Genomic DNA, 10,104 nt, shown 5'->3' on the forward strand with positions numbered 1-10,104 from the left:
ATCGGGCAGAATGTGGTTGTGAGGGTGTGAGAATCTACGACGTTATTACCGGCGTGCGACACCATGGCCAACGTCCTTGGATACTGGGACAGACAAACTGCAAGTGGAAAATAAATCACTTTGAGGAACTTCCCGGGGCTTGGTTTGGTCGGAGTACAATGTGGTTGAGTGGATGGGTCCATTTCTTCAGTTTGGAAGTGGTTGCATGGTGCCTCCAGTGAAACGGACGCGCGAAAAGGTAGGCAAAGTGAGATTAAAAAAGGGAAATGATATGTGGAAAAGAGAGGGCTAAGTTAAGCGTTCTATTTTTTGAATTGTATTATGAGTGGTGAGCCATTCCCGGAGGTACTGCAATACCGGGTCAACCCGTGATGAGGGCGGAGCAAGCTCCGTGGCACCTCATCCCGTTGCAAAAATCAGTTTAATATCGATGTCTCCAATAGGACACGTATCAGATATTAAGCTGATAAGAACAGATACTTTTTTTTTCTTTTTGATAAAATTTAATGCATATAACAAATTTACAAGCTCGGCCTAAAAGTATATCACAAAAAAGAAGTTTTGCCCTGCAGCGCTAACAACTAAAGAACTAAAAGAGGAAATTGCCAAACCTGGCTACATGCAATACACATTCACACTATATACATCAAATGAAGATAGATCTAGATGAAACACACGTAAATGAAGCATACATAATATATATTAACAAACGAGAAATACAAACAAACATGCCATATTCTAACTGACAACCAATCAAACCATATATATATATAAAGAATCATCAACATGCACATACTATATACATCACACTATACAAACAATATACATGCACAACATCACTATGTAAAATGCTACACATGCCAAAACCTGGCTACATGCACAATACATATTTACAATATAAAGATCAAATGAAGTATGAACTGAATGAAGCGAGCATAAATGAAGCATTCGAAAAGGAAACAAGGGTAAATGAAGCGTACGTAAACCAATAAACTCAAATGAAGCGTACATAATATATAGATAGATTCACAAACTTTTATGCCACATTATGGCTACAAAGTGTCAGTCAGTTAGAGCAAAAGTATGTGCATATATTTATCTATTAAGTTAAATATGTAATTCTAATAAATGATCGGGATTGATTTTACCAAATACTGAAGTTGAAAGCCAGTACCAGGAAAAGACAGATAGCGGAAAGCGACAAAAGTCAACCTTGACACGTGTCCTAAGGAAACATAGAAAACGCAACATGATATCATTTCCATTTAATTTTCTGTGCTCAAATTTATTTGAATTCCGAATAAGCAAAATTGTATATTTTGCCAAAGTTAAAAGGTAAATGCATAATGATTTTTTATAAGAATTTGGAATTTTAGGAACCAAATTAAACCGAATGACTTCGTTAGATCTTTCCAATAAGCCAAAAGACAATTGATCTAACCACTGGAAAACGATATCCCACAAAACATCAACACACGAGCAATAGATGAAAAGATTGTCAGAAGTTTCTATTGCTATACGACAGAGTGGACAGTTAGGAGTGATAGACATTCCCCGAGTATAAAGTGTATACCCCAAGGGGAGAGAATCATAGATGAGACGATAATTGACCGATTTCGAAAGTGGATCCACGAAGGAATTGTGTAGATTAAGCCAAACCTGCTGAAAAGGAATACGTGGATACAACGTTTCAACTTTATTTTCCACAACAGTTTGTAATAAACAAGCATAGTACTGTTTTGATGTAAACCGAAACATATCTATCAAATAATTTGAATTGACAGCTTCAAACTGTCTTAAAGCCAATAAACACGTCTGATACAATAATGGCATCGTCTCAGAATGAGGAAATAATAGTGAAGCAAAAGTAGGACAATAGTGACGTAAAGACATTCCTAACCAATATTTTGCAAAAAATGTCCACTTAGTTGAAGAATTATGCAAAAGATTTTGAATGTGCTTTAAATAAAAAGAATATAATTTTGATTGGATGTGAACTACACCCAAACCCCCATCCAAAATAGGTTTATAGCACACAGACCTCCGAATAGGCTTAGCAGTGGACTGTCAAATAAAACGAAAAGTCTCCCTCTGAAAAAGGTCGACATAATGTTTTGAAAATATTGTTACAGCCCCTCGATACCAAAATTTAGACAAAGCCATGACATTGCACACAGTAGATTTGCCCAGGTGATAACACCTTAGACACACTGGCAACCGACCCGGGGCAGTGACTAGCATGGACATTCTGTCACCCAGTCTAACAATATATGGAATATCTTCAGCTTTTCCACTGTCAACTTGCAACTGGACAGTTCTCACACCAGTCTGAACAGGGGATCCCCCAATTAACATAGTTTCAGGAGTTATGCTCAGCACCTTCCCAAATCTCCTAAAGTAGGAATCCAGGAATTCATTGGATACTACACCATGAATCCAGTGTACTCTCAAATCCAGTACTTCCTTGTCGTAGGGAGAAAAGTCTATTTTAATGTCTCTATAAAATAAGCACCCATGGCGAGCCACCTCCTCGTGGTGGGTGCTGGGTAACGCTAAGTGCTCGCCAACCCCCCGTGTGGATCCGGGGGCATATTTGGTCCACCAATCCGTTGGCCGTGGGTTGCGTCCCTGTGTCGGTGGAGGAGGGGATCCTGGTGGTTGAGGGTAATGGGGGCCTCGAACGACGTTCCTGTTACTCAACACACCACTTTGGCCCTGACTTCACCTAGACGGGTGGTAGAACTGGCCCGGTTCTATCAATCGGCTGGTCACGCCATGCCCTGTGCATGGACAAACTTCCTCAGCAATTATTGTGCATGTTTGTACATTTGTGACAATGAGCGTTTGTTATTATCATACTCTATACTATAATAATTTGCCTAGAGTCCTATGCCAGAAGGCGGTGGCTCATGGGCCAATCTAGTGATGTTGACCTCCGAATGATGTATGTCTCTAATTTCTTGTCTAGGGCCGAACCAGTCTGGCATTGAATTGGTCGACAAATACAGCTATTCGTGTCATATTCGCTGGAGTATACTATCCCTGTATCCCTGGTGTCAGCATCTTGGATACCCGTTGCTAATAGACACCGTCCTTGTTGACACTCCATGGTGGGTGGGGAGCAGGGATGGTGAATGATTTTCCTTTCGCCATGACTTTCCAACAAGCTGGTTCAACTCGACATGACAAAAAACGACGTCTGGACGAACTAGATCGTCCATCCGACACAAATTCAACCACTGATTCCTGGGCTAATCGAAGCAACTGATTTTCTGCCTAACAAACTCAACCCATTTGCCGTGTCAAAAGCTATCTATGGGATCTGTGGGGAGGTGAAAAATGTCACCCGTCTCCGTAATGGTTCACTGTTAGTTGAGTGCGCACGGAGACAGCAATCTCTAAATCTTATGTCTGTTAAAACATTTGCCAATATAGAAGTTGCCGTGTCCGTGCACAAAACTCTTAATTCGTGCCGTGGTATCATACGTGACAGGGCACGCTCTCTGTATGATATGAGTGAAGAGGATATTGCAGCTGAGCTTGAAGATCAGGGGGTTACAGCAGTGAAACGTTTCACCATTAAAAAGGATGGAATTGTAACTAAAACAAATATATATCTTCTAACATTTGCCAGACCTTCTTTACCACAGTCAATTAAGGCAGGATATCTTAACATCGGGGTGGATGTGTATTGTCCCCAATCCACTCCGGTGTTATAAATGTCAACAGTTTGGTCATGGGACTTACTCATGTCGTAATCCTGCAGTATGTTATCGCTGTGGCGATCCTCATGATGGCACAGGTTGCGAGAATGATCTCAAGTGTGTTAACTGCAAAGAGACTCATGCTGCTTCTTCAAGGTCATGCCCTATATATCAAAGGGAATCGAAGATAATGAAAATAAAATGTGAAAAAAATCTCTCTTATTTTGAAGCCAAAAAACTTTTCACCACTCAGTCCTCAACCCCATCAAATATAACATATTCTGCTGCAGTTACCCGTTCTGTAGCAATGTCCTCAGCTGCATGTCAAACTGACTTGACCTGGGTCAAATCAGAAAAATCTGTGTTTTCATCTAACAAACCTGCTTCTGAACCGAAAGAATCTACTGCCCCAGTCACTCAAATAACGTCTGAGTCTCAGACAGAAATTCAGTCTGAGTCATCACAATTGACTGCTTCGCCACTAGCCACATCACAACCACCCACTATTCCAGTGAAAAAGCAGAAAGGTAAAAAATTACATATGACAGAAACACATGTTGTTCCTCTACAAAATACTTTTGGGCCTCTAGACATGGAGGTGACCCCATACTCACAGGACGAGCGGAGGTGCTTACCCCCGTCACGTTCTCGCGAAAGATCGCCCATTGAGCCACCATGACTCAGCTGGCCAATATAATTCAATGGAACTGCAGAGGGATTAAAAATAACTTTAACGAGTTACAGTTACTCGTACAAGATCATCAACCGTCGGCATTCTGTATCCAAGAGACATATCTTAAAGATACAGATAATTTTAAATTGAGACAGTATGATGCTTACCATTCTTTTTCTCCTCAGAGGGATCGTGCAACTGGAGGAGCTTCTATTTTAGTACATCACAACGTCATCCATAGCCCTGTCGCTCTAAATACACAATTGCAAACTGTAGCTGTTCGTATTACTTTGCACATGGCGCTGACATTGTGCAGTTTGTACATACCGCCCTCTTCAAATATTCACAAATCAGATCTTCAAAATTTATATGATCAACTCCCGAAGCCATGTTTAATCACGGGCGATCTTAACGGACACAACCCACTTTGGGGAAGTGTCAACAAAAATAGGAAGGGTAAATCATCGAGGATTTCATATCTGATAATAACTTATGTATTTTCAATGACGATTCAGCTACTTACCTACATCCAGCTACGGGAACATATTCTTCCCTGGATATATCATTTGCCGACTCAAATTTGTGTAATGAATTCGAATGGGAGGTGCATGATGACCTGTGTGGGAGTGATCACTTCCCAACTATTCTTAAAGGCATTATCCCTGGGGATGATCCACCCTTATCCAGACGGAACTTCAAGAAGGCTGACTGGTCCTTATATAAAACACTTTGTATTGATCATTTAAAACCTGATGTTTTTGTAAACAGCGAAGATCCTATACAGCTGTTTTCAGATATAATCAATAACATTGCTGACCAAACTATCCCCAAGTCCTCTGCAATTCCACATGTTCGCAAACCATGGTTTACTAATGACTGTTAACAGGCCAGAAAGAGTAGGAGGAAAGCGGAAAAGTATTTTCGCCGCCACCCTACAGTACATAATTTAGATAGAGTAAAAATTTTAAATGCCAAGGCTCGACGCACTTTTAAACAGAGTAAACGCCTGTCTTTGAGGAACTATGTCTCCAAAATTAATTCCCGTACACCCATGTCTAAGGTGTGGAATATGATACAAAGAATTACGGGCAAAGGTTCCAGATCTACTGTTCATCATCTGAAGGATGGTGACCGGGTATTAACTGATAAATCTGATATTGCCAACAAGCTTGGTGAAACTCTCGCCAAACATTCTTCTTCGTCCAATTACGTACCTGAATTTAAACACTACCAGAAACAGCAGGAGAAGAAGAGAATAAATTTTACCTCAGACAATGGCGAAGACTATAATGAATTATTTTCATTACATGAGCTACACACTGCCCTTGAGCAAGCTCATGATACAGCGTCAGGAGCTGACTATATTCACTATCAGCTCCTGAAACATTTGCCCAAATCATGTTTGGAAACAATGCTCAATATTTTTGATTCAATATGGACTTAGGGAAAATTCCCGTCTTCTTGGCGTAATGCTATTGTAGATCCTATTCCAAAACCTGGCCGGGATCATACTGATCCGTCGAATTACAGACCAAGTTCTTAAACGAGTTGTGTCTGTAAAACCATGGAGCGTATGGTAAACAGTCGATTAACATGGTTTCTTGAAACTAACAACCTTATCACAAATATTCAGTGTGGTTTCAGGAAGAATCGTAGTACCATTGATCATTTGGTACGTTTAGAATCCTTTGTAAAAAATGCATTTATCAATAAGCAACATGCTGTACCGATCTTTTTTTGATCTCGAGAAAGCATACGATACCACCTGGAAGCATGGCATTTTAAAGGATTTACATGGTTTCGGTTTAAGGGGTCGTTTACCTCTGTTTATATCGCAATTTTTACAAGGCAGGCAATTTCAAGTCCGAGTAGGTTCTACCCTGTCTGATCATTACAATCAGCATCAGGGTGTTCCGCAAGGCAGCATTTTGTCTGTGACCTTATTTAGTATCAAGATCAACAGTTTATCCAAGGTTTTAAACGATTCAATAGATGGATCACTTTTCGTGGATGATTTTAATATTTCCTGTCGCGGTAAGAATATGCATACTATTGAACGGCAACTGCAATTATGTTTAAACAAAATAAATAAATGGTGTCTTGAGAATGGTTTTAAATTTTCTAAGACAAAAACTAATTGCTTCCATTTCTGCCGTAAGTATAAACCACATAAGGACCCAGAATTATTTTTAAATGGCACTCCTATCAAAGTCGTTAAGGAGGCCAAGTTCTTAGGTTTGATTTTCGACTCTCATTTAACTTTTCTTCCGCATATCAAATACTTGAAAACTAAATGCCTGAAGGCACTTGATCTATTGAAAGTTGTGTCAAATTCAAAATGGGGAGGGGATCAAGCTACTCTCCTGCACCTATACCGTGCACTTGTCCGTTCGAAGCTTGATTATGGCTCCATCATTTATGGTGGAGCCTGTAAAAGCAATCTAAAACTCCTTGATTCTATCCACCACCAAGGTCTGAGACTTTGTCTTTGGTCGTTCCGAACTTCTCCTATTGACAGTCTCTATGTCGAAGCCGATGAACCATCTCTTACACAGCGCCGTATCAAATTAGCTCTACAATATATTACAAAACTATACTCTAACGAATCCAACCCTGCTTTTAACTGTGTTTTCGATCCTCTTTATGAGCATTTATACATCAAAAAGTCTTCTCTTGTTCCACCTTTTGGGCACAGAATTAAACCATTCATTTCTGCTGCCGGCATTGAGCTGAAAAGTATAGCGCCTTCTCGTCTTCTCCTCCTTGGCAATTAGTGAGGCCACAAGTTGACCTCACATTAACAAAGTTTAAAAAATCAGACACAAACGAATTACAATATAAACAAGAGTTTATGCAATTAAAAAATAATTATAGTACATACAAATCCTTATTTACAGATGGTTCCAAGGATGGTTGCACAGTTGCTTGTGCCACTGTCATTGGATCCAGAACAATATCTTCTCGATTACCTGATAAAAGCTCCATTTTCACTGCAGAAGCTAACGCAATATTAACGGCTCTTCAATATATTCAAAGACATCCTAATCATGTACAGTATATAATTTTTTCTGATTCTCTTTCTTGCCTTCAGGCTATTAAAAAATTGTCTTGTAAACATCCACTTTTAATTGACATAATTGAATTGTATAATGATCTTACAACTGGCAGTGCGACATCTTTTGTTGGTTACCCAGCCATGTCGGTATTTCTGGGAATGCAATGGCCGATCTTGCTGCTAAGGCTGCACTCAACAAATCTGTGACACCACGACTTATTCCATGCAGTGACTATAAAGCTAGCATTAGAACTTACATTCGTGATCTGATGCAAAAGAAGTGGGACACCCAAGTTGGAATAAATAAATTACATGCCATAAAACCTTATATTGGTTACACTCACTTGGGCTGTCAGTCCAGATTTGAAGAGGTCGCATTGGCCATACGCGTTACACCCACAGTTATTTACTAAAAGGTGATGATCCTCCGTTTTGTATCCCTTGTGATGAGAGAACCACGGTCAAGCATATCCTGCTTGACTGTTGAATTCTCCATCATAAGGGATAACTATATATTTCAATGTCAAAACAATGAAGGATCTTTTAAGCACAGTTAGTACTCATTTAATTCTTGGATTTTTAAAAGAAATTGATTTTCTTATTGAATTGTAATTGATATGTTCTGTAGATAGTTGTATTTTAATGATTGGTAGTTTAAATTAGTAACTTAGATTGTTAGTGGCTGTACCCTCAACGGGGGTTGAAGTATTGTAAAATTATTGTCCTCCTGAGAGGGTACGTAAGTCCAATACTCTCATAGTCAATTTAAATCTACTACTAGTTTTTAATCGTAGAATATTTGTTGTTTTTAAGTCATGGCTAAATTTCAGGATAATCGCCAATAGCTGAAGGGGTGGTGTAAATCCAGCTAGGTTTCATGCAGGTAGCAGAAAAAATGTAAGTCCCCATGGACCTTAGTATGGTGATCTACTTCAGTTGTTGGCGATCTATAGCCCCGGTTTTATGTTGTATTGTCTTCTTTAAATCCAATGTTTTAACTTTCAATGCTAGTTTTATGTTCTGTGATACTCTAGTGTTTTTACTGTCCTTCGCTGACAGGTTTTACTTTTTCTCTTTTCTCATCCTAACATTACTATAACTTATTTTGTTCTCGTCACGATATGGCTGCAATATTGCCGATGTGACGTTAAATGTTAACTCACTCACTCACTCACTCTATAAAATACTGAGCCCACTGAAAGCAGTAATCGCACTCTATTTTCGTTCTTAAACGTCACAAACCAAGTGCCATTCGCCTTTGGTTTCCATATTGAAAGAATTGGTTGCATGTTGAATAATATCAAACACATTTTCCCTGTCAAAATTTCTAATTGCAGATTTCATACGAACCGTCTGATGTATCGTCCTCCGATCCAGGAAACGGGTCGGCACAGCAGGTTCCACAACTGCAGCATGATAGGCCATGGTCCTTAAGAACAATGGGGGTAGACCCAGAGGTCACATGAAATATGACAATTTTTGTGAAGGCAACAAAATGTTAAAATAACCTTATTTATTCCTTTGAATACACAGAGTGCAGGCGCTAAAACGTCGGGGCGACGTAGGAAAAGCATCCTGCAGCTAGCGCCATGAGCCGGTGGATTGGCGCTTAATTAACGAGGCGCGGGGACACAGCACTTGGAGGAGTTTGTGCAGTCACCCCCAGACAAGCGTAAACAAACAGTGCAACTGACCGCGTGGACTAAATCCACTAAACTTAAATACAGTGCAAGTATCAAAACAATGGTAGGATACGTGAACTTTAGTCACAAATGTTGTTTTATTTAAAAAATATAATGAAAGTTAAAGACATTTTGAAATTTCAATGTAAACTGATCCAGGGGAAACGCGCCGAAGTTTCTGGTATCTCCTTACCACTTGAAAACACTTACTAGGGGTTAGCTGGCTCTTAAGACGTGTGTTATCGGGCAGAATGTGGTTGTGAGGGTGTGAGAATCTACGACGTTATTACCGGCGTGCGACACCATGGCCAACGTCCTTGGATACTGGGACAGACAAACTGCAAGTGGAAAATAAATCACTTTGAGGAACTTCCCGGGGCTTGGTTTGGTCGGAGTACAATGTGGTTGAGTGGATGGGTCCATTTCTTCAGTTTGGAAGTGGTTGCATGGTGCCTCCAGTGAAACGGACGCGCGAAAAGGTAGGCAAAGTGAGATTAAAAAAGGGAAATGATATGTGGAAAAGAGAGGGCTAAGTTAAGCGTTCTATTTTTTGAATTGTATTATGAGTGGTGAGCCATTCCCGGAGGTACTGCAATACCGGGTCAACCCGTGATGAGGGCGGAGCAAGCTCCGTGGCACCTCATCCCGTTGCAAAAATCAGTTTAATATCGATGTCTCCAATAGGACACGTATCAGATATTAAGCTGATAAGAACAGATACTTTTTTTTTCTTTTTGATAAAATTTAATGCATATAACAAATTTACAAGCTCGGCCTAAAAGTATATCACAAAAAAGAAGTTTTGCCCTGCAGCGCTAACAACTAAAGAACTAAAAGAGGAAATTGCCAAACCTGGCTACATGCAATACACATTCACACTATATACATCAAATGAAGATAGATCTAGATGAAACACACGTAAATGAAGCATACATAATATATATTAACAAACGAGAAATACAAACAAACATGCCATATTCTAACTGACAA

General features: G+C 39.7%; 2 non-coding genes across 2 annotated transcripts; both read right to left on the minus strand.

Annotated features, from left to right (window-relative positions):
- Nucleotides 1-323: 323 nt before the first annotated feature.
- On the minus strand, nucleotides 324-507 carry LOC137274918 (U2 spliceosomal RNA). The gene has a single exon (XR_010956269.1). It is a non-coding gene; the product is annotated as a U2 spliceosomal RNA (small nuclear RNA).
- Nucleotides 508-9,678: 9,171 nt separating this feature from the next.
- On the minus strand, nucleotides 9,679-9,862 carry LOC137274919 (U2 spliceosomal RNA). Its single transcript, XR_010956270.1, has one exon. It is a non-coding gene; the product is annotated as a U2 spliceosomal RNA (small nuclear RNA).
- Nucleotides 9,863-10,104: the final 242 nt, after the last annotated feature.

Source organism: Haliotis asinina, chromosome 2, assembly GCF_037392515.1.
Source record: "Haliotis asinina isolate JCU_RB_2024 chromosome 2, JCU_Hal_asi_v2, whole genome shotgun sequence".
NCBI classification, from domain to species: domain Eukaryota; kingdom Metazoa; phylum Mollusca; class Gastropoda; order Lepetellida; family Haliotidae; genus Haliotis; species Haliotis asinina.